Raw genomic sequence first — 25,312 nt, forward strand, 5'->3', positions numbered from 1 at the left:
TGCGACAGAGTGGCGTCGGCAAATTTGCCTCTGATCAACAAGGGGAGGGCCGGGTGTGATGGTGTCGCCAAATGCTGAGAGGATGATGGCAAAAACTTTGCCAACTCTTCAGCGGACAGTGGTGTCTGAGAGAAACGATGAGTTTTTGAGGTTTTTGAAATCAACTTGGTTTGAATGCAGAATCCTTCATTCTGTAATCACCTCCGGCAGAGATTTCTAGAATAGCTTAAAATAATTTAGCTAATCTTTTCCTCCAGTAGCCCCACCTCAAACAAAAAAAGAAAGAAAAAAAAAGGGAAATCTAACCTTTAGTTAAGTTACAATTATTCAGTTAGAAACATATGAATTTACTTTCACATTGATCAGTGTTGGGCACCTTTTTTGTAACCCATGGTGCTGTTTTCCTGGAGTTAAACATATGTCACAGAGAAATATACATTTTTGCCTGTCTTCAAAATTGTAGAGGCAAGAGAATATTCCAAAGTAAGAAAAAAATCTGATGTGTGGTAATCTTGATATTTTAAGAAACTGCTATGAGAATATATCTACTCACCTAAACCTTACCATATATCCAGCAAGACAATTTAAAATCCTTTAAAAGAAAACAAATTAATAAGTGAAATATTTTAGTGTACTGTCTCTGGACAGAACTACACTTTACACACAGATGTATAAATTGTCTGCCTTTTTGGTTATGATTTATTACCCAATAATGCTGTGTTTCCATATGTGTATAGTGAATTCAGATATTCCATTAAACAGTTTTTGTTTCAAATCTCTATTGTTTATGATGCTAGCGTAGGGTTTGTGGAATAAACCTTTTGAATCCTCTTTACAAGTTAGCACCCACCACGAGACACAATTTTTCTGCCTACCACAAGTAACACAAAGAATTAGTTTGTTTCTACAACTAACATGTCTTAGGAAGTGCAGCTAGACTGCTACAAATCTTATGATCAGTAGAGGACAAACTGAAAAGTAATTTGGTAATTGATATGACCAGAACAGATGGTACTCGTCTCTCCTTCAGACCAGCAGCAGACGCTGTACATAATGTGTAAAGCAAAGCATGTAGTTTATAAAAGAGAACAATTCCTGCAAGCTAAGGGGAGCTAATGTTAGCCTGTCATTTGTGTAAACATTACCTATGCAAATAAGCACTGTTAACAATATGCAATACTTTCAGGTAGATTTCTGAAAAAAATCTAATTATTAAATTAATGCCTTTAAATTTGAGGTCAGATTGCAAACTGGATTCGGTCGAAAAGACAACACAATTAGGGGAAAGATTTTAAAAATAAGATTGAATATGTAAGAGTTTAAGTTTAAAAGTTTTACATGAATTGTTTTTTGCAACTCCGAAAAATATTATGGAAAAATATGTTTGAAACAAATGCTTCTATCTGCCAATGGAATGTAAAACTTTTGTCCGTTTAAAAATATTACTGTAATAAAAAAATTGGGGAACAATATAACATTTTGCCAGTAATGTGAAAAGGTATTAATTTTACTTGCTGCTCAACACCAAGCAATAGGCAGTAGGTCACATGGCTACATTTTCTAAAGATTATAACATTGTATATTACCTTATTGGCTAATTGTTATTAAGGTTATTATTTTATTCTATTAGTTTAAAGAATTTTGAAAAATGTATATATACAAAGCTTTTAAAAACTTTGCAGTTGCAAAGTTTTTATACTTGTACGCTTCAAAATTTAAATTTTTGAAGCGTACAAGCCGTCATCTCCTTCGTACCCCTGTGAAGAGATTTTCTCGACGGGATCCGAGACAAACATTTTCAGATCTCTGCGTTCCTAATGCTCCGTGGACATGATTCAGTAATGCCATCTACAGGCTGCACTATGCTTCACTCCCTCTCTGAAGCCCCAGACATTCAAAGCTGAATAAAGCACATCGCTGGTAATCTGTGTTTATGTTTATATTTCACAGTCGTGTTTGTTTTAGATTCACCGGTTCACCATCCGGACTTGTTTTTGCACATTAGAAACTTCTAGTGACTGTCTTTCTCTCATTTATCTCCACCTAATAGAGCTCGGTCTCTCCTGAAGAGGCAGACAAGGAGTAATTAGGCTGCATGTGGCCCACAAAGTGGTTCTGTCATCTAGTGGCCATTGAAGAGAACAAACACTCCCTCGCCACTCTCAGCTGTTCAAGAGATATTATAATAACATCTTAAGACACCAGCTGTCTTGTGGTTTTTTACTGCAACAATCCCTCAAAACCACAAGCCATGCAGCGTAATGTCTGTCTGGTCAGTCAGTCATGAAACCACAGTCAGCTTCTGTCTTTAATACAAGCTTTTGAGGAGGATAATTTTCTTTATAATCAAATAGGCTTACAACGGCATTTTCTATAAAACTATTTCATTCTAAGACCAGACACACTGTCTGAGGCATTACTGAAACCACTGAGCCGCTGTAATGTTTTGTCTTCAGCCACCGCTGATAGTTGACATTTGTTGTGCCTGTTGCAAGTTAACGTAAAACAGGAAAATAAGAATTTCTGCGATACATTTTGCAGGTTTGAAACTTTACCACATTTACTGAACAAAACATTATTTTATCACATGCAGTCCACAACATAAGTCTGGATTAGCTGAATTTCTGTTTTTAGCTGTCATCACCTCCCATTAAAGCACACAGAAAACCTCCATGTCTTAGGTGTTTGCCACCAAATGTTTAAACATTGAATGCAAATGCTGCTGAGCGGATAGATGCACATGGACTTGCATAATGTATTGAGGAGGAACCTTGGTTTGCTAGCTTTTCCTGTGAATTAATGGGTGCTGTTTTGCCTGAAAAAGGCAGTAAATTCAGTATCTTTTTCCATGGTAATAATTAGTGGATAAGAATAATAATAGTATGTACACACGGTACACACCTTCATCTAATTTTCTTTCAGTGGACGTGTCTAATTTGTGTAAACATTAGTGCAGCCAGGTTTTTTTTTCTACATCTAGACTGTCTAATTAGGATCACACGCCTCCTTATAGGCTAATTTTGTTATTTGTTTGCTTTGAGGAGATGTGCTCGTTTTCGCTTTGAAAAAAAAAAAATTCCTTTAAACCCTGAAATTCTGCTGAAATTTATAATGAGCAGGTGGGTATCATCTATATCTTGGTAATGCTTAAAGATAGTGTCAGATGAGGCAATGCATTTAATAAGTGAGCACTCATAGGCAGACACATCAATGAGGATTAAATGTCAGTGTCATTATCTGGAAACAGCTTCTCATCATTTTAACATTTGAAAAAGGTTACACTGCCTCCTCTTTTTTTACGGCAAATCCATTTCTTGCTCTTGTGCCCAATGCTGCAATTGTAAAAGGTTAACAAATTATATTCGTGAATGTACAGCATTTATTATTTGAAATAACCCTTAAAAGTAGCATCCTAGTAGTTTATTATAACACACAGAGTGATTGATGTTGTGCTTGTTTCTTACAATTTTGCAACTGAAAACCCCAAAATTCAGATTCTCTGACATTTTGATTATTACACAGGTCAAACTTAGAAAATATTTTTAATTCAGAAATGACATGTTATGATCATGTTGACACCAACACAATCTTGAGGAAGACTGCTGATTTGTAGTCATGTGGCAGACAGTAATAGATATCGGGGACAAGAAGAGAAAATTCTGAGAGATTGTTGTAAAGAAAACTGGTTGGTCCGGGCGTCGTATCCATGCATATTAAGTTTGAGTGAAAGACTGTCATAAAAAGGTACAAAGAACAGGGACAACTTCATAAGAGAGGACTGTGAAAGAAAAATTAATGAGTTTGGTGAAGAATCACAAAGGTTGAACTGCAGAGTCGGTGCTTCAAGCCGTATTCAAGACAAGTAGAAGCCGTTTCATTCATTGTCTTAAAATGACTGGAATGTGGCTGAGTGGTCCAAAGTCCTCTTTTTGGATCAAATAGAATTAATCTGGAGGAGTGGAGAGACACAAAATGTGAGGTATATAGTGATGTTTTCACAGTCGGAGCAATGTCATCAATGGTAGTCCAGGATTTTATCAAGATCTTTACCAGGATCTTCAAGAGCAAGAATTAAACAATTAAAATATATCACTTTAAGTGTAATGAATATTAGTCATTTTTGTTTCACTTTTCCAACATAGGTGCTCACAATTTTGTAAAAATAATTTGTCTGATATTCTAATTTAATGATATAAAACAACTGCATAAAACTGCAAAAAACAAACAATTAGACAAAATGTTTTCTGCTGTCCGAATGTAGCATAGCAATATGGCGCATCGGAATTTGTTTGCATCATGAAAAGGAACGTTAGTCCAATTAAGGAAATCGATAAATATATATGCTTATTATTATTTCAAACAATATAGTATTTAATAACAAAATGCACTGATTACATTTCAGGTCTGTGATTTAGCTAAAGAGGCCCCACACAGAATGTCTCTCCAGTCTTGGGAAGTTTCTATTCATTAATTATTTGCAAATGGTGCAGCAAAGGTCACAAAAATAAAATGTGTAAACACAATGACTATAACAGGATAGAAATCTGGAGCAAATCCAAAGTCAACTAATCATGGAGCAAACTGGTTTTGCTGAAGAACGATTTCATGTGAATTAATTAGACAGAAAATAGCAGCTCCTGTCAATATTGACAATGAATATGAACTAAAAATACAATAACTTTTCAAACTAAATGATGAATTGAGCATGGGCTGCACAGTGGCGCAGTTGGTAGAGCTGTTGCCTTGCAGCAAGAAGGTTCTGGGTTCGATTCCCGGCCTGGGGTCTTTCTGCATGGAGTTTGCATGTTCTCCCTGTGCATGTGTGGGTTTTCTCCAGGTACTCCGGTTTCCTCCCACAGTCCAAAAACATGACTGTCAGGTTAATTGGTCTGTCTAAATTGTCCCTAGGTGTGAGTGTGTGTGTGCATGGTTGTTTGTCTCTGTGTTGCCCTGCGACAGACTGGCGACCTGTCCAGGGTGACCCCGCCTCTCGCCCGGAACGTTAGCTGGAGATAGGCACTAGCAACCCTCCAGGCCCCACTAAGGGACAAGGGTGAAAGAAAATGGATGGATGATGAATTGAGCATTGAAGGGTGACAACACTATATAAAATATAATAAGTATGGCTAACACAACAAAAAGGAGGAGAAAACCTCCCACCCACTTAAAATTGAACAGCCAGAATACCTGGGTCCCATTTCCTGTCCAGATATTGCAAGTGCAAACCAGCAGCTCATCTTCTGTTCACAGCGGAACATTTAGCATCTTGCCTCCACTGTAGTTTCAGAGACCCTGACAAAAAAGCCATCAGCTCCATAGAAAACACCTGGGAACACTTGCCCTGCCTATCTCATCTGAGCAAAAAGCTCTTTTTAAAACTCGGGTAGGGAAAAAAAATATTGACCTTGATCACCTCCTCGGCAGTGCTTTAAACTCAGATAAAGAGAAGATCAAATGCAGTCAGCAGAGATTCCCCACTTACCTTCCTGCAGTCAAGATGACAGCTTCTGAAATATAAGACAGAGAAACACTTAAGAAATATGTCTTTCCATTTAGAGCCTTTCACCTCATCGGAGACCACTCAGCCTGCAAATGAGGCCCACTGCTGCACTGAAGGGCCATAAATAATGAAGGCTATAATAGGTGTCATTTAACCTTTTTGAACGTCTCAAATACAGCGTAACACTGGGATTCCACAACTGTCTGTCTGCACAGAATAACAAATTCAGATGTTCATTTCCAAAAAAAAAAAAGACATCTTCTTCATGATTTATGGGAATAAAACAACACAGTTATACAACAAAATCAATTCCGTACATAAACAGTAGCAACTGTAGATCATCTACTACATCCTATCACATGAATAATATCAGGACAACAATGAACCAGATGGCTGAATGTCAGTTGTGATGAATAGAGTCTAAAATGGGTCATGTTTTCTATTCTTTGTGATATGTTGAACTAAAATCTCCTTCAACGTGATGGAGTTATCCCTCATTCCTCCAACAGATGGAGCTAGAGCTACACTGCTGAATGGCTGCTGTCAAAGCTGCATCATACAATATGGACAGTGATCTGTCTATAAGAATGTGCAACTTAACATGTCTTGTGTTGCTGTTTATGTACTATTTCTGAATTGCTTAGTGTAGGGCTGCTACACTAAGCAATTCAGGGAACATCTGCCTCATTGCTCAAAAAGCAGTTTTCCCTTTGAGTGTGTTGTCTGTGTTTGTGAGTGAACGTTTTAAAGCGGCTTCCTAAATGAAGCATTGCTGGGCTTTTCATTATTTGATGTTGTTCTACTCCCTGTAATCTACTTACTTCATTAAACCAAAACACTTACTTAAAAGCAGCCTGAAGCTGATTACCAAAAAAAGAAAATGCTATGCAAATTTGTAAATCTTTTGTATTCAGGCTTTGTTTTAAATGGAACAAAACAAAAAATGTATGGAAAAAAAATACACAGTGAAAGTAATACAATTAAGATTTTTTTTATTTAGATAGTGATGTTTCACTTTTCTCTCTAGCGTTGCAAAAAATCTGGCTCACAGGATTCATTTTTCAGATGACATTTATGTTTTCTTTTCTTCTTCCTCCTGTGGCACTGAGTCATTTTTTTCTGACAGGCATACACAGAGAACACACAAAGAGGCACAAAAGAGCTCAAAACAACAGTATTTGGCATCACATGGACATGCACTACTGTCAGGTTCAAACACTAGACATTTCTTACACACTGCAAAAAACAGAGGCAAAGAGTCAGTGATGAGTTTCTTACTCGCGAGGAGAGTGCTTCAGAGAAAGCTTCAGTTACAATCTCCGAACAACACTCTGAAGTTTCTCTGCTCGCCTCGCTCTTTTATTAGATCAGGAATGCCCTAATTACATGGAGCTAAGGGGGGGGGGAAGTATACTCTGTTTGACACAGCAAACTCTTATCCATATAAGATAACTTGAACAGCACATTCTCCTCGAGGTCGTTGGGGTGTGTTCTTGTTCTGCCGCTATCTTCTGCAACACAAGAAGTGAACGAACAACAGACAGAACAAACTTCTAAAAGTGGCATAACACTATAAGCTTCATATAAGAAAGATTAAATAATAATTCTAACATTTCCCTCCTGTTTATGCCATTTTTAGCCAGATCTAGTCCTTACTCAATAACTTCTTTCGATTTTCTATTGGTAATTCATTAAGTGGTTCAAAACAGGTACACTCAGAGGAAAAAGGACACATTTCACACCTTACATCAATAACATTGTATTTACAAGTTCAACATAGGAACATTTGAGTCAAGATACAAGTCTGGAAAGTTGAGAGACATTTCATCTTCTTCATCACTGGACTCTGCATCTGTTACATTTTTATTGTCGTCAGGAGGAAGGAGAGAATACAACAACATCCACACAAGGTCAGTATTGCTGCAAACACAGCTATGGGAATTAAGACAGAGACTATTAGTCGTTGATATTGGCCGTATATATTACCCAAACCGTCCCACATTTCTGTATCAGCTCCAGAGTGGTCTTTCATTTTTGCTGTTTAGGGCCCTCAACCCATCCGAGGCCTTTGTGAGGCTGCCATCTGCAGCGGGGTTTGTTGGGGACAAGGGCGGAGCACTGCTCCCCAAAAAGGGCGCAGACCCCACCCCTCTCAGCCAACAAACATGTCACAGCAATGCGGTTTTGGAAAGCCATCAGGGAGGTAGCTGACAGTTGCTCGTGGACGGCTGAGAAACCTTGCTCTGTTTTGTTACCTAACCTCTGGACATTGTAATGGATGTAGTTTTATTCTATCAACATTTTTATTTATAGTACACCACCACCAGATGTCACTACGGGATAATGGTTTGAAATACCGAGTAACGTTTACTATAGTCGAACAATTTCCTGAATTCTCATTCATTTAGGAGCGTTGCTGGGACCACTCTCAAAAGTGGTCGTGGACCCATACATATCACACAGTCCCCTTGTGGAACTTTTGCAGCTTGTTCTATCATTAGAAGCCAGTTATTGCTTCGGCTGGTAACTCCTGTGGTTATTCTAATTAGCTCATCTACATCAACATCATCATCTGCATTGAATATAGTCATTACAGAACTTGCGAGTTTAGTTGAGTGTGGGCCCGCCACCACTACGCCTGGGGAGGAGTTATTTGACTCTGTGATGTTCTGGCACAGGGAAAATCATTTTATAGGGGTCTTTTCCACTTTTCTCAATCCACAAAGAGAAATAGAAACAAGGAACATCACTTTTGAAAGGAATCGGATTGTTTGTGGTGTTTATGATTATTTTTAGCTCTTTATTGATTTTTTCCCAGATGCATAACTTTAGCCCAGTACTGTGCTTTGGTATTTATCTTTGGATTTGGCCTCCAGCTATCCCCTGTGTAGGCGAAAACATGTTCCCATTGTACACTGCGAACAGCGTCCCGTGACGCCATGTACCAATCATAACCTGCCCAGGCATTTCCTGGGTAGCCCCCAATATTGATCTTATTCAGGTCTAGGGAAAACACAGTTGCCAATCTGGATGCATTAACACACAGGTAGATTTCATCTACAACCTCTTCACCTGACCCTTTACAGGGATTTTCCATGTCCCTAACTTTGGACACCACGTGCAACTCTTCCCAGGTGGCATCCATACTTCTCGGTGTTATGTGTTCTTCTCTTACTTTTGTTTCATACCGAAATAACAGGAGAACTGCAATGTTTATAACTGCAGCTCCTACACCAAGGATCACCCCTTTTTTTTTATTTTTATTTTTTTATTAGTGGTCATCATGTTTTATGTTTTGATTCCCTTCCTAAAAACCCCTCGGCAGAGTTGTGGACTATCTTCACCGGTTTGAGACAACTGTATACTAGAAATACAGTTCCCTTTGTACCACGGGCTTCCTCTGGGGGTCTAACTGAAGGTAGGCAAAACTTTGTTCCTAAGAGAGTTATTTTAGTCATCATTTTGTATTATCAGTTTACAATGTGCTAAGTGGATCCATGTGTTTCTTTCTGCTATCTTAACTGCAGTTCCTGTGGTCAACAAGACCTGATAGGGACCTTCCCACTTTGGTGATTTTCTCATATAGTTTTTTTCATATAGTCTGCTAAGTTAGGTTCATCCTCTGCTTCCCATTCATTCTTGAATAATGGAAGTCTGTACGGTCTCCCAAATAGTGTTTCATAAGGTGTTAGCCCTGATGTACTAGTGATGTTTATATACATTTTAACTAGGTCCAAACACCGTGTCCAGGGCCTTCCTGTTTCTTCCATACACTTCTTTAATCTATTTTTTATAGTACCATTCATTTTTTCTACCAGTCCTGCACTTTGTGGGTGGTAGCTGCAGTGGTTTTTTTTTTAAGTTTATGTGGAAGGCAGTTCCTATGTTTTTTACCACTTGGTTCACAAAGTGTGTACCATTATCACTATAGATTTTTTCTGGTATTCCATATCTGGGTATTATGTCTTTACATAGGGCTTTTGCCACTGTTAGGGCATCTGGTGTTTTAGTTGGGAACAGTTCTATCCATTTTGAAAATGAATCTATGATCACTAGACAGTACTTTTTCCCTTCACTTTGATTTAGTTCTATAAAGTCCATGTGTATACTCTGGAAAGGATAGTTAGGTGTTGGAAACCTCCCTCGCTTTGGACGTAGATTACCTTGAGCATTGTGCTTAGCGCATATGAGGCAAGCTCTACAAAAATTTTTTTGAATATAGATTAAAACCATAGGTTGTATAATGCTGATTTACTAATCCTACCATCCCTCCTGTTGAGACATGTGTTTTCCCATGGCTCAATATTGCTGCCCATTTATATAGATTTTTTTGGTAGGATTGGTTTTCCTTCTGGTCAGATGTATAAGTCATTTTTTACAGTTGCTCCACTTTTTATCCAGGTTTTTTGTTCTAGTGTGCTTGCTTGTTTTTGCATGTCTTTCAATATTTCATTATCGATTTGTTCTTCTGTGGACCACAGTACTTCTTTTTCTCCCATTGCTGCTTGCTTAGCTGTTTTATCTGCAAATGCATTTCCCAGTGAAACAGAATCAGTATTAGAGGTGTGTGCTGCACATTTGCCTATTGCTAATGTTTTTGGGAGTTTTACTGCTTTTAAAAGTTCTTTTAGCAGATCTGCATGTGTAGCAGGTTTTCCTGTAGAGGTAACCATTCCCCTATTTTGCCAATATTGTGCGAAGGTATGAGTTGTAGCAAACGCATACTGGCTGTCTGTATAAATTGTCACATCTTTTCCTTTCATTAGTTTGCAGGCTTCTGTTAATGCTATTAGTTCAGCAGCCTGAGCCGAGAAATGTTGTGGTAACGCCGCAGCTTTTAGCACTTTGCTCGATGTTACCACAGCATATCCCGTTCTAGTTTTCATCTTATCTCCATGCTTCTGGGTCAAAACCGAGGTCATAAATTTATCTCTGCTATCAACCATTTGGACAAACGGCTTCATGTAATCTGGAAGAGCTAGTGTTCCACTTCCCACTAATTCTTGTTTTATTTTACAGAATGCTTCTTCACTTTCTGTGGTCCAACTCAGTTTATCTGTCATTTTCATTTCTGTAGTATAGATTAGTGCACTCAGAGGTGCAACTATCTCAGCATAATTTGGCACCCAACTTCTACAGTAGTTTGTCAGCCCTAAGAATGACATCATTTGTTTTTTTTGTCTGTGGCTTTGGAGCCTGTAGTATTGCTGTTTTTCTATCCTGTATTACTGTACGGCCCCCAGATGCTAGTTGGTGACCTAGATACTTTACTGCTGGCTGTACTAATTGGAGTTTATTTTTGTTGACCTTGTGTCCTTGTAGTAATAAGTGTTTCAATAGTGCCAGAGAGTCTATCAAACAATCTTCTTTGGTTTTTTTGATGCTAGTAGAATGTCACCTACATACAACAGGATTTGGCTCCCTTTTGGGGGTTCAAAGGTGGAGAGGCTGGCTGACATTGCTTGTGAGTAGATTCCCTTTTATCATCAAAGTCACCTCTGGCCTGTATCTCTCCTCGAAAAATAAGTACTCTTAAATTCAAAATTTCCTCTTCCCCTGTTTCAAGATCCTTTTCTTTCTCAACATCATCTAGTCATGCTGATTGTTGGTGTTGGGAACTTCTACAGTCCTTTATTAGATGGCCCTCTTTTCCACACTTCCAACAAGCTCGAGTTTCTGGGTGTGGACCAAATCCTCGCCCCCTGCTCCGTCCTCTCCCACGTCCTCTGCTTCTACCTCTGTCCCTTCCTCCCTGGTAGAAAACCTCTGTTTCCTCCCCTTGGAAAAAGGTAGAAACCGGTGTGGATTTCTGTTTTCCTTTGGTCACTTTTTCTGCATGTAAGGCATGGTTAATGTAGTCTCCGAGTGTACTATTACCCATCCCTATGAAGTGTTTCAAAATCCATCCATTTATTTCTGGTCTAGATCCTGCATGTAATACATTTTTTAACTGCTGTCTGTAAACACCCTGCTCATTATTGTCCTCCTGTAGTCCACTATGGGTTTTAAACACCTTTTCCATTCTCACTCTAAAATCATCAAATGATTCCTCAGGCTTCTGTTTGCATCTACCGATTTCTGTATAGTTAGCCTGTCTATGGTACCTAGCTCTGATCCTGGTGAGCAACTCTCCCACTTTAGTATTCAGGTTTTCACTCCCCTGTTCCTCTGTTACTGGAGGGTCGCGTTGTCTATTTAAAGGATCATAATTTCCCTTTACATGATGCCAGTCGGGCCCTATAACCTGCATCCAGACCTGTTGTGTTTCGGCACCGTTTAGATAGTAGGTTTTTCTAAGATTCTCCATGTCCTCCAAACATTGTTCTAAATCTTCTCTAGGATGTGGAATGCCACCTACTGCTCTCCTTATATATATACCTGTGGTACTTAACCTGCCATTAAAATCGTACTGCTTTACCCAGTAACAAAGCGGTTTTACTGCATCCTCATTTATTTTTTCAACTCTTTTCCAATCCTTACTAGACAGGTCTTCTAAGACCTTCTGTTTATGTTTGCTTCCCCCTTTACCCATTTTGAACTAAATTTAGTCCAGTGTGGTCTCAACACCTGCTGTGTTCTAAACACTGGAAAATTTCAACAGGATGGTGATAAATAGATTGTGGTAAAACTCACTTCAACTCAGAGAGCGGAGTTTTCTTGTCTACAAACATCCACAAAATCTCACCATTTGTTCCCCGTTGTTTTGGTATAAAACTGTTTATCTAGTGATATTCAGTTTTCATTCACTCACACACACTTTCACACTTTTAAGTAGGACGCTCCTGTCCTTCGCGGAATTTAACTACCTAGTAGAGGACTCCCGCCGTCCTTTAGCAGGGGACGCCGCCGTCCCATACAGCATTTAACTAACTCAGAGAATTTAACTAACTTTTTCGACGTTTTAATGATGTAATGTTTATTATTATTATTATTTTTTTTATTTCTCTCTTTCTCACTGATTTTTCTGTTTTTATTTTAATTATGTAAAGCACTTTGAAATGCCTTGCTGCCGAAATGTGCCATACAAATAAAATTTGATTGATTTATTGATTGATAGAGTTAGGGGAGTCTGCCCTCCCGCGGACTTTAACTGCTTTTATTTTACCTGATAGTGCCTAGGATTCTCAGGGTTTTAATTTCTTACCAGAGGACGCCGCCGTCCCACACAGATTTTAACTTATAGTTAGAGGAGTCTGGCCTCCCGCGGACTTTAACTGGTTTTATTCCAATTTTTTACCGTTCCCCATACATACTGGTTTTAAACTGAAACTACTCACTGTGTCTCCAGTCTCTGAGGAAAACCGTCAACCGTCGGACTCCAGCTCGTGAGAAAAAAGGACCAGTCCCGGAAAGGGTCTTAAATGCTGTGCACAGACTTCCTGGTTTTTTTTACTCACTCGCTGGAATCGTCTGGTGTATCGGAATCCGGCTCGAAGGACCAATTAAATGTCAGGTTCAAACACTAGACATTTCTTACACACTGCAAAAAACAGAGGCAAAGAGTCAGTGATGAGTTTCTTACTCGCGAGGAGAGTGCTTCAGAGAAAGCTTCAGTTACAATCTCCGAACAACACTCTGAAGTTTCTCTGCTCGCCTCGCTCTTTTATTAGATCAGGAATGCCCTAATTACATGGAGCTAAGGGGGGGGGGAAGTATACTCTGTTTGACACAGCAAACTCTTATCCATATAAGATAACTTGAACAGCACATTCTCCTCGAGGTCGTTGGGGTGTGTTCTTGTTCTGCCGCTATCTTCTGCAACACAAGAAGTGAACGAACAACAGACAGAACAAACTTCTAAAAGTGGCATAACACTATAAGCTTCATATAAGAAAGATTAAATAATAATTCTAACAACTACCTGAAAGGAACCAGACAAGGCACACACAGCTACACATGAACACACACACACCCACGCACCCCCCTCCCCCCCCCACACACACACACTCTGGTTACAATTTTGTCTGCACATCCTATTATGACAGTGACGACTGCTGGGTATTGATTGTGTCAAAATAATACCTCAGTCAACTCTGACACAACATCATTTGAATGTTGATCAGCTCTCATGAGATGGTGATGCTCAATAAAAACATAACAGTTCTCAAAGAAATCAGAACATATACAGTGACATGTTTACACAGCATTCCATACAGATTTCAGTCAGTTCACTTGTTGGAGCCATTATGAGGTGAACTTGCTCATTTTTCCCTCTCACTAGATTCATTTATCATTTAACTGCATTTTTCTTTAATCTTAAGACGTTTTTAACCACAAGTAGCCGTTTCCATGTTAGAGGTGCATTTTTTTTTTTTTTTACATGTAAATTTGCAGTGTGAAAAGAGAAGTGTTGCTATGTTTAACTAGATAGGTTTTGGTAGCAGAAGAAAACAATTGATTTCAGAAAATGAACAGCAAGAGGTTCGAAAAAACATAATGATGTTTACAATATTCCCAGACTGAAATATATTCAGAAAATACATGCAATAATACTAATGCTTTGTGACTATAAAGGCTATGAACTATTATTAAAGTAGTTTATCATTTATTTCACACAATGCATATTCTCTAAAGCAATTCATTTGTTTCCTCCTCCGGTTTTCCAGCTGAGTGCTGCCTCATACCTCTGAGCGACCTAATTCCTCTAAGAAGTTTCTCAGAGGAATGAAGCCGTTTCTTGCCTTGTCCTTCCTTCAAATCATAGAGTGGAGAGGAATACATAATAATAAATCCCAGGAGAGTGGGTGTAATTGAACTCACTATCTTTTATACTGTATTATTGCCTACGCAGCCCAGTAATGAGTGAAACTACAACCATTTTACATAACGCCGTAATAATAAGGTATGTGGGCAGTAAAATAATGCAAGGCTATTCTCCCCCCCCCCTTTGATTAGACAAAGGATTACAATAGGCTAGAGACCATTTTTTCCATTATTTCGCTTTATGTCCTGAATAAGAATGATCAGGAATGAGTGCATATTTGTTTTCTCCAAAATTTAGCTTTCTTTCCAGAAATCAATTGTGGTTGTGTTCAGAAACACATTTTCATGTATTCATATACAAGTTTATTTAGAAGGTATTCATCCCATGTTTGTTGTCATGTCCCACTGAACTGAATACAATATTTTTGTATTCATTGAGTTATAATATCATAAGTCATTGCAAAGTATAACCATCCATCATCTAAGCCATATTTTTCTTGCAGGGTCGCTAGCTGATGGTGCCTAGCTGATGCTAATTCACTGAAGAATCAGCTGAAAAATGTTAACACATCATAAAAATAATTTTATGATAGTAACCCGTCCTAAATATTAAGTATTGGTAACATTTATTATTAAGAATTTAACAAATGCCTCTCAATAAAAGTGATGTTGTTGGGGCCGGGACTCTTAGAGTAGATGGACATTGTTCATATAGCACTAGCAGTTCAAACTCAAAATTCAATGGAGTCATGCATGTGAAATGTGAAACACAGAACCTCAAAACTGTAGGCATTTTCCAGTTCTGCTTCACTCTCATCTCTACAATGCCAACAAAAGTAAAGTCATCTCCAGACAAATGCCTCTCGCCGTAATAGTAGGAGTACATATTTCAAACCCTTGTTGACGATTCTTATTAGCTGGCCTAAAATTGCCATGGCTAAGGTGGGGCATATATACGTGGTGATGCAGATTCCACATGTAGCAAGGATTGTCTTGTTACCAAGTTATGTCCAACTACTAACTTTCATATTAAAACATTTACACTTATAGCTTGTGGGACAGTTTGTACTTGATTTAGACTCTGCATGTGAATGCTTCATTTGTGCCCTGTGTTTAGGTTCACTATGCTTTCATATGACTGGCACTAAGCTGTAGTCTATCAGGGTGGTTGTCAAATTGCATGTGGCTTTAAAACCCTAACACTAAACAATATTATCCAATGCAATTTATTTTTGCTTTGCAAAATAATCGGTATAATACTACTACGAAGACCAAATTTGCTGTTTTTTGTTAAATATACTCATAGTGCAACATCTCTTCTGCTTTTGCTATTGTATGCTTTTCCTGCTTGGCCTGGAGAGAAATTGTAAAATAGGCTTTTCTCTAGTTTTCGATTACCTTTAGCTTGATGCAAAGTTAATCTAGAGTGGAATCTGTTGGCTTAAGGACAAAGATTACAAAATCAGAAAGATGGGACAAGAGGATGTATCCTTTCATTTCCAAGAAAGAGGGAACTTGGCTCACACATTGATGACATTTATGAAACAAACAATGTGTATACCAAGACCTTTCACTGAAAGGTCGAATGTTTATTGTTTAAAATCTTTACATGATTAGCATTGGCAACTAGTAGAGAATAAGATGAAACTATTATCCAGTTTTGAGGTTGAGTTCAACAGCAGTTGTCCCAGTTGTATTTTTCCCCTCACGCACCACATACAGTAGCCAGCAATTGCAGTCATTAATGCAAAAATAATGGAGGCACAAACACTCTCGGTTGGTCTATTTTGCATGTTTGGCCTCGATGAGAAACAGATTCTAAATGTGTCCTTGGAGTGCAAGAATACGGTTTGCAGAAGCTACTGATGTTCACCATTGATATGCACAGCAGTGGGTTTTTTTTCTTCTTCCTTTTTGTCTTCCCACACCAGAGACCTCGACTTCTGCTTTTAAAATGAGCCGCCCACCTCAATCAATGAGTTAATTAACATATTCTAGACTTGCTCTTAGGAGTGTTGACGAAACTTAACACCAATCTTCAGCTGTAGCCAGTTACCCTGTGGAACGAAGACGGTTCCCAAGGTCGTACTAAGCAGGCAGCTGATTAAAATTATACTCTGCCTTGAGGGCTCCAAAGAGGCAATGGTAGAGAGACTATCCACTGTCAATAAATGCTTAAAGAGAGGAAGGATACTTCCTTAAAAAGGATTATAGTTTGATATTTCTGTAGTGTTTGACAGCTTCTCCCAAGTTCTTTATTCTCTCAAATGCTATATTGGATTTTCAACAAATTGGGACAAAAAGCATACATTGTCTCAGTCGAACTCACCAGAGCTGGTAGAAATTGGTGCATTGTATGTTATTACATGTTATTTTCATTGGAGAAGTTAGATAAATTATACTTTGAAGCACCTCTCAGTCTTTGATCCACTATTGCAGTTGCCATACTTAATTCTGGTGGCTTGATTTTTGGTTTTCTCTTGACAATCTCACTGTCAGGACAATCTCACCTTGTTTTTTTCTACGTCTTTGGTTCTTGTGTCAATAGTGGGTGAACTTTAAGAGAGTCTACTCTGAATCATGGGTCACCTTAACATTATATATGTGCCCTGAAAAGCAGGGCACATATTTAAGAAACTGAGAAATTCATAGGCTTACACTTCCCTTCTCCAGATCAGGATACAAACTCCAAGTCTTTGTGGGGTTTCTCTGAGGTTTTCTTTTATAAATGTGGAACGATGCTTTGTAGGACCTTCAAGCAGAATGAGCCAAAGCTCTCTGTGGCGCAGATATTCCAGTTTAAAAAAAATGAATGCCTGAAAATGATTTTCTAATCCAAAAAATTTCAAATAAACTGTATTCTCCATTTAGATTTTAGCTAATTGTGAAACTGTTTGTAAGACTCACCACTAATGGAAATCCTTAAATGAAGGACAAATCATACCAAATTATTTTTTGTCAGGCCAGTTACATGTATGGGAGGCATATTTTCAGGTATCAAATTTTTGCATGAATTTTGCATTATTCTTATTTAAAAATACTTAATATTTTTCTTCCAGGGAAAGAAAACAAACATGCCAGGCTGTTTGTTTTCTTTCCCCCTCCTTTTGTTTGTCTCTTCACAAGTAGGGAAGCTGGTGTCAATTTCTCCTGATTGGCTTTATCTTCGTTCTTAAGTTGATTACTAAAAATATCAGCGCAAGACGTATCAGGAGAGATTAGTGAGATGACCTAATCTAGCATATTTCTCAGAGAAGAGTGATTGTTCAACCCCCTGGAATAAAATGTTTTGCCATTAAAAAGAAAAATCACAATCACGTCCACGTTCAAATATTCCAGCAGATCATTGTGACCTCACTACAAAAAACCTCAGTTAAATAGATATAAGTCCCGGGTAAATTGTCCTTTGTGTTTCATCTGTCAGTTTGTCAAAGCGATTATGTTAGCGACCACAAAAAGAGTTTGTGAAGTATGTTTGTCTGAGCAAATGAAAAGTTAACTTACAAACAAAAATCTAATCTTATTTGCTTGTATGTAGATCTGTCCATTAGTCGGCATAACTTACTCTAAAGGGTTTTACTTACAATTTTTTTCCCCACATAAGGCTTGGTGGCATTTGTGCAACATAACATTGCATTACAATATGGAATACTGTAATGCATCAGTCTCTTCACATAGCGTGTGAAGAGACTGATGCACACTCAGGCAGTTTTTGACCAGATCTCATTCTTTCTGTACCTTACCCATAGATGGACTCCAGCAGATTTCTAGAAATAAATAAAAAAAAATCTAAATATACCAAAACTATAATGCAGCACTGTTTGACACACAGTGAGAGATGTCAAAGGATGCATCCACAGAGGCAAACTTTCCACAAGCTGTAAATCATATGCCGAGCATACTGCACTGACTCCATAGTGTTTGCCATTCAGCTTATATTTTATTCATACCAAAACTTCTGGCTGAACAGTCAAGTAAAACACCAGCCAACTGTAGTAAAATACTGCAAGATGTTGAAGGAAAAAAAAACATACAAAATAAACAGTGTGTTAAAAAATAATCAGAGTTGCAGTTCAGTTATATTAGCTAAACACAAACTTGTCAGGAAAGGCAAGAAAGTTCGTAGATTGGGAGCTGTAAAGGTTCACAGCTCAAGTGGCATAATCTGTCGACAACCATCGATTTAATACTCCACAAATCTGACCTTTGTCAAAAGAAGCAAGCCACTGTTGAAAGAAAACCAAAACATTGCTGTTTGCCATGAGCAATGTAGGGACACAGAAAACACAGTATCTGGTTTGGTCAGAACTTCAATTTCTTAGTTTACATGCAAAGAAAACACTCGCATTGAATTAAATTCTTATTAATATTCTTTAATATTCCAAAAACAAACTTAAGTGAAAGTTTCTTCAAAGATCGTAAATGGTAATGTCTGTATTACAGCAGATATGAAGAGGCCTCCGACTTATGATGCTATTGTTGTTCTGCAGTTCTGCAAAGAGGATGGTAAGAATCATCTTTAATTTTTCACAGCTGGTAGATGGATATGCCCAAAGGTCTTGCATCTGTTATTGCAGAGGGGCAGTTCTAGAAAATATTGGCTTCTCTGCAAAGAAGTCAATAGTCATGGCATGCAACAACATTCAGGCCTTTATTTGTAAATTAATGATTGTTTTTTTTTCCATCTCACAGTCGCATGTCACTGTTTTGGTAGTAGTTTGTTGTTGAAATATAAGATTTAAAGTTCAATTGGTACAAATAGTTTGTCAAGCATTTGTGCCGTATGAACACCACTTGCCACACAACATGTTTTTGAAAACATTGCAGTATAATTTTTTTTTCCTAACTGCAAAAGTAAAATTTCCCAAACATCATGTTTAATGTCTAAATGTGTGCCTTTGAAGGGTGGATGAGAAACTAGAAATTGTATTTATTTTTTTTTTAAATGCAATGATTCAAGTTTGTGTTCAAACTCTACAAAGAAAAAAAAACAATCAAAAGTATGCATTTAACATATATTTCAATTCAGTATATGGAATTCTGCAAATTATATTTTCAAAAACCAATTTTGTTTAGTTTCTTTTCCAATTTTATGTCCAGCCTGCATATTTTCAAATAGAATCCATATTTTAGAGAGTGAACTTTGACCAGAATCTAGCGTTGTCCCTCTCTAGTTCAATCTCTACTTTGCTTGAGGCAATAAATGCACTTTGGTTGAGGTTGGGAAAGATCATGGTTGCAGTTAGATGTCAATAAACATTTTTTGTCTTCAGTGAACGTGCACTTTACTTTATTTTAGACTACAACAAATTATTTCTCTTTTACCCTTGACCAAGCGGTCACTATTTAACAATTAACACTAAAATATTGATGTCTAAATGAGGTCTCAGTGCTGTTTTTACATTTAAAGCAGGTATATTGCTCTCCGGGAAACTCTCAAAGTGGTTTGCAGTTTGCTTTCACATGCTTATTGTGCATTAAATAATAAATGATTAAATATCTATTAAAGAGCAAGGAATGTGGAAGAACCTTGAGAATTTAGGCCAGGGCTATGTGCTGGAACAAGAAAGTGTGAGCAGTTTAATTTTCATGTTATCAAAGTGGTAGGTGGATAGATGTGAGCCCCTCTGGGCCATGTTATAAAAATGCTGGGACTGAAACACTTTGCAAGGAGAAAAAAATCCTCTGTTCTCTGTAATGCCATCTAGGGCCACAGGCTTTCAGCAAATTTCTAACCTTACCTTTATGAAACTTTCATATTTTGTTCTTTGCAGGCTTTGTCAAAAAGGTTTTCATGAAGCCTATATTTTCACAATCATAATGAAAGAATGTTGAGCTGAATTGTATTACAGTGAATTGTACAGCTCCCATTTCTCTTATTATATCTTCAACAAAATACAGTAAAACACTATAAAAAATGTCAGTGAGATGAAATGACTAACAAATTTGACAAGCCTCCTAATTAATACACTTGTTGTAGATGGTGTCACTTTGATTTCACGTATTAAATTACCACTGAGTCACCAACAAGGTCACAACATGAGAAGTCATTGACCTAGCCCAGGTTTGAACTTACACAGGGAATGGAATAAATTATATGTGAAATTCCATCCATTTTCTTACACCCTTATCCCATTGGGGCTGGGCAAGGTGCTGGTGTCTATCTCCAGCTGTCAACGGGTCACCAGTCCATCGCAGCATGTGAAATTCCTTCTCCTAAAATATTATATTTTATATTATATGTTACAGTTTATAAAATGTATGTCACTGGAGTAGATCTTGAGTAGGCTAGAGGTCCCCAGCCTTGAGCCTCCACTTAAAAGCTGCCATAAAAAACTTTTATAAACAATATGTTTTATACATATTTGCTAAAACTGTCTCTGTTGTGACCGTATAAGACAAAATATTTGTGAAAAACTTTAGCTTCTCTGCCTCCTACCTCTCTCAGAAACAACCAATCAGAGCCAGGAGGAGGGTCTTAGTACTGTCAATCATCCTCATGTACGTCATGTGACCCTATGCCTCTTACTCTCTGCGAGGCTACAGGTGTAGAATGCTAAAGCTAGATAGCATGGCAACCGTTGATGGCGGGGAAACAGTTTTTCTGTAACGGTAAGTTGTGTTAAGGCACAGATAATGATGCAGATTTTTTAATAACTGTGGAAAGCAGTTCTTAAATCTGCCGCCAAATGTGGTGAGATATTTATCCATCTATCCACCGTTGGTACATTGAACAAAGCGCACTTGAGCATGATTGACAACGATAACATCTTCCTCCTGGCTCTGATTGGTTGCTTATGATTAGGAGAGGTGCATTTCTGCAGATGGCTGCAGGCAGTGGCGCAACTACACATTATTCAGGTGGATGCGAAAACATAAATCGGCGCCCCCAACCACCAGCCATGGCTGATGATTAGAGGATTGAGTGGCAGTCAAAGGTGGAGATCCAATCCCTGGACTTAGCACTGCAGTACCCAAGCCAGGGTGTTATGTGCTGGAGAAGAGAGTCTGCCTCTCTTCTCATCATCAAGAAGACGAGTGTGGTTACTATCCCAGGTTGTTCCTATGAGTTTCCCTAACTGGTCTCTATGTGTTTTGTGGATATGGGGAAGAATTTTGACAATGTCCCACGATGTTCCTTTGTTGGGGGTGATCCAGGAGTCTGGAGCCTTTCATAAGAGGTCATCCCTACTCTATACAAGTGAAGCAGGAGTTTTGTTTGCATTGCAGGCACAAAATTAGCTTCTCAGCCACATCCTGCAGGTGTATGGTTGCCTTATTGTGTGGTATCTAGACATTATACGTTTGCATAACATTTGTGCATGACAGTGTAAGAGGTTAATGCTGTCTTGGCAGTGAACATTTGTCTTAGAACATTGAGTCATAATGTCGGTCTGTAATCCTGGAAGGAACGTGAACGTTTTGTGTAATGAACAGAAAGGTCCTTTTCTTAAAAGAACATACAAAAAAAACTGGGCCACAGACTTGCTAATGGGTTGCCACTCAAATAATAAGGCAGTTTCAAAGAAGGCATTATGTCTTGCTCTCACATGAAGATTTTAACACGTTTTATTCCCAAGCTAAAGTTTCACCACAACCAAGTACTTATGTGTGAAGCGTGTTTCTAATGAGGCATGGTAATTGGCAACAGAAACCTCTACATACACTCCCTTCATTACCTTTCTAATCATGTTGCATTCTCATATTCCATATATATATATATATATATATATATATATATATATATATATATATATATATATATATATATATATATATATATATATATATATATATATATATATGGAATATGAGAAAATATATATATATATATATATATATATATATAAAGACATAACGTAATCTATGTTTGTCAAGAGTGTAGTAAGTACTGTTTAAAACCAGAGTTGGATGACTATACAAAGCTCTTTGGCAGATCAAGGGACAGAAGAGTCATATCATAAAACCAAACCAAGGCCTGAGTGATGGACAGGCCGTACACTCACAGCAGATGATTAACTGCAGAACACAGCAATTTCTCCCAAGTCCCAGATGAGACCCAGTCAAGGTGAACACAAGTACATGATGAAACTTGAAGTAATCTAGCCCCCAGCAGATGAAAATGTAACAAATGTCTTGTGTTTGATCAGTGGAAACACACATTTTGTCATTTAAAAGGAAAAGAAAACATGCGTATTGTTGAATGGGAAGAAAATCCATTTGTCCTGAGATCCTGCTAACTAAAAAGCAAAATGTCAGCACAGGTGTAGAAATAAGAAACACCATGTATACTATACATATTTTTCTTTCATCAATCTCTATCAATGTTAAAAAAACAAAGTTTTTTTCTTTTTTTTTTTTTACTGAGAGAAACTATTTTATTCTTTACATACAACCCTGGTAACTTTTAATCTGAAGTTTACCTAGAGTTTTTACAGATTTAGACATTATATATATATAAAACTCTAGGTAAACTTCAGATTAAAAGTTACCAAATATATATATATATATATATATATATATATATATATATATATATATATATATATATATATATATATATATATATATGTGTGTGTGTGTGTATATATATATACACACACACACAGGAATTGACAAGTGTAAGCATGTTTACAACAACTCTGTACATGAATGCTTTTCTCTCTTGTGTTCAATTCCTGTAACAAGAGAGATAATGGTGAAGGTTTGTCAAGCGCATGGATGGGCAAAACTCGAAGAAGATGGGAGATGGATTATGTGTAAAGGTGTAAAAAGGTGTCAGAAGTAAAAAAGAAAGTTTTAAAGAGGTGAACCGAAGCAAGGCAGTGAAATGGCCCAGTTCAGTGCTTTCTCCTGTTCCGTCTAACAATCTGGCAATTGATTCTGTGTTTCCTAATGAGTTCCTTTTGGCCATGTGGGAATTCTGTTTGGCAAACTTCCATTTGTTTAGAAGAATGTACTGCTGCCACTTTACTTCATCGGGGCTCATTTGAATCTTCCATGAAAATTATTCAAGTGAAGTTATTTGCTCCTTAAGTAGGGTAATCTTCATTGGTAATATCTGCTTTAATTTCTTTAATTTCTTGTGTTTACTTCAGACAGTGAGATCACACTGGAGCCAGTTTGGAATTACCCTCTTGTGTTTATAATTTTATCTCAACATGTAAGCTCGGGATAAATTCAATAGAAACTGCAGTGCACCACTTTTGAATGCAACCAATAAGTGATTGTCAGTAAATGCATTATATTGTGAATCCTGTACATAATGTTTTTTTAAAATATACATTATGAGTAGCATTTGGATATTAAGTTATTCCCAAATCCAGAGTGAATCTTGCTTTGTGTATTGCTAAAACAGATTACTAACACAGACTACACTGAGGGCAGAGGGTATTCAAGTGCTGAACAAACTTAACATGGCTTACAGTATCAAAACACCAAATAATCATCAGATTTGTAATGAACATGACTTATCAACACCACAACTTGGCAAAGACTAAAAAGCAAAATCTAGATATTATTTAGATATTATTGTTGCCATTTCTCAATAAAAGGCTTGAAGTAGAAAAAAAAACGAATATCCAGGATAACTCAAATTTAGTTATCAGCAATTCTTTTTAGAATTTAACCTTCATTCAGCTTATCCCTTATTAGACAATAATGAAGATCAAAATGCCCAAGGTGTAATATTCACAATAATTGGATTTCGGTTTTGATTTTCTGCCAAATGTTAATGTTACTAGAAAGATGTTTGCAGGAGAAAATTGTTAATTATTGATCTGTTTGATATGTTAAGCCAGGATGAACATTTTCACTGTTTTTTTTTTTCCACTTCAAGTGCCAGGCATTCCTATGAGAATATAATTTAGATTGTGGATATATATACGTATATATAGGGCACAGTGAACTCTTGCTTCCCATCTCTCTGTGAGTTCTCACTCTTCCATTTCACCTTCTCCAATATGCCATTCCGGTGCTGCACAGATGATCGCTGTTCCCTTGACTCACCAACTCTTAAACGCATCTCCATGTGACAACTTGTGACATCTTGTGAGCTTCTAACTTAAGCCAGCAGGGCACCAGACACGAGTCATTGAACATGCCCTGACCATTGAACTGTACATTTTATTTGAACTCTTGCAGAACCACCACCAGGGAGCTTTGAGCAGAAGCACAGGTGGCTATGCCTGATATTTTGACAGGGCAGGGTGTCAAGACCTTTATGTCACTGAAACATTAAATTGAAACATTTGAAATAAATTGTTAAAAAAAATCTAAATAACTACAAATTATGGCTGGTCAAATGTCTGTACCTTAATTTGATTCATTTAAATACAGGTAGGCCCTAATCTTAATCTAAATATCAACCTAGGATTTGAATTAAGGGATTGTTCTATAGTGTAGGAGCCTCTTACTAAGCCAAGCCCTCAATACCTCTTGTCTTGTTGTTATACTGTCTGTGATTCTGTCAGTTGCACCATGTCACAGGTGTCAAACTCCAGTCCTGGCGGGCCGCTGCCCTGCAACGCTTAGATGTGCTTCTGCTGCACCACACCTGAATAGAATAATTAGGTCATTAAGGCTCTGGAGAACTGATCTACACCAGGAGGTAGTAATTAAGCCATTTCATTCCAGTGTTTTGTACCTGTGGCACATCTAAAAACTGCAGGACAGCGGCCCTGGAGGACTGGAGCTTGACACCCCTGCAGTATGTTATATATATTCACATGTTGCAAAGTCTGTTCTTAACAGATAGGTTTAATATAATCTTTTGAGTTTACCTGTATGTTTCTTTCTCCAACTGAAGCAATCAGAATGAAAGTTCATAGTTGAATAAAACAATTTTCCAATATTAATCTGTCAGACGTGTGAAAAATAAAAGTCTAACCCAGTAGTGCCCAAAGTCGGTTCTCGAGGGCCGGCATCCTGCATGTTTTAGTTCTCTCCCTGGTTTAACCCACCTGGATCAAATGATGGCTCATTAGAAGGCCAAAGGAGAACATTGACATGCTGCAAAGGTTATTACCAGCAGGGAGAGAACTAAAACATGCAGGACGCTGGCACTCGAGGACCGACTTTGGGCACCCCTGGTCTAACCAGAGACATTAA

This window comes from Poecilia reticulata, chromosome 13 (genome assembly GCF_904066995.2).
Source record: "Poecilia reticulata chromosome 13, P_reticulata-male-v2, whole genome shotgun sequence".
NCBI classification, from domain to species: domain Eukaryota; kingdom Metazoa; phylum Chordata; class Actinopteri; order Cyprinodontiformes; family Poeciliidae; genus Poecilia; species Poecilia reticulata.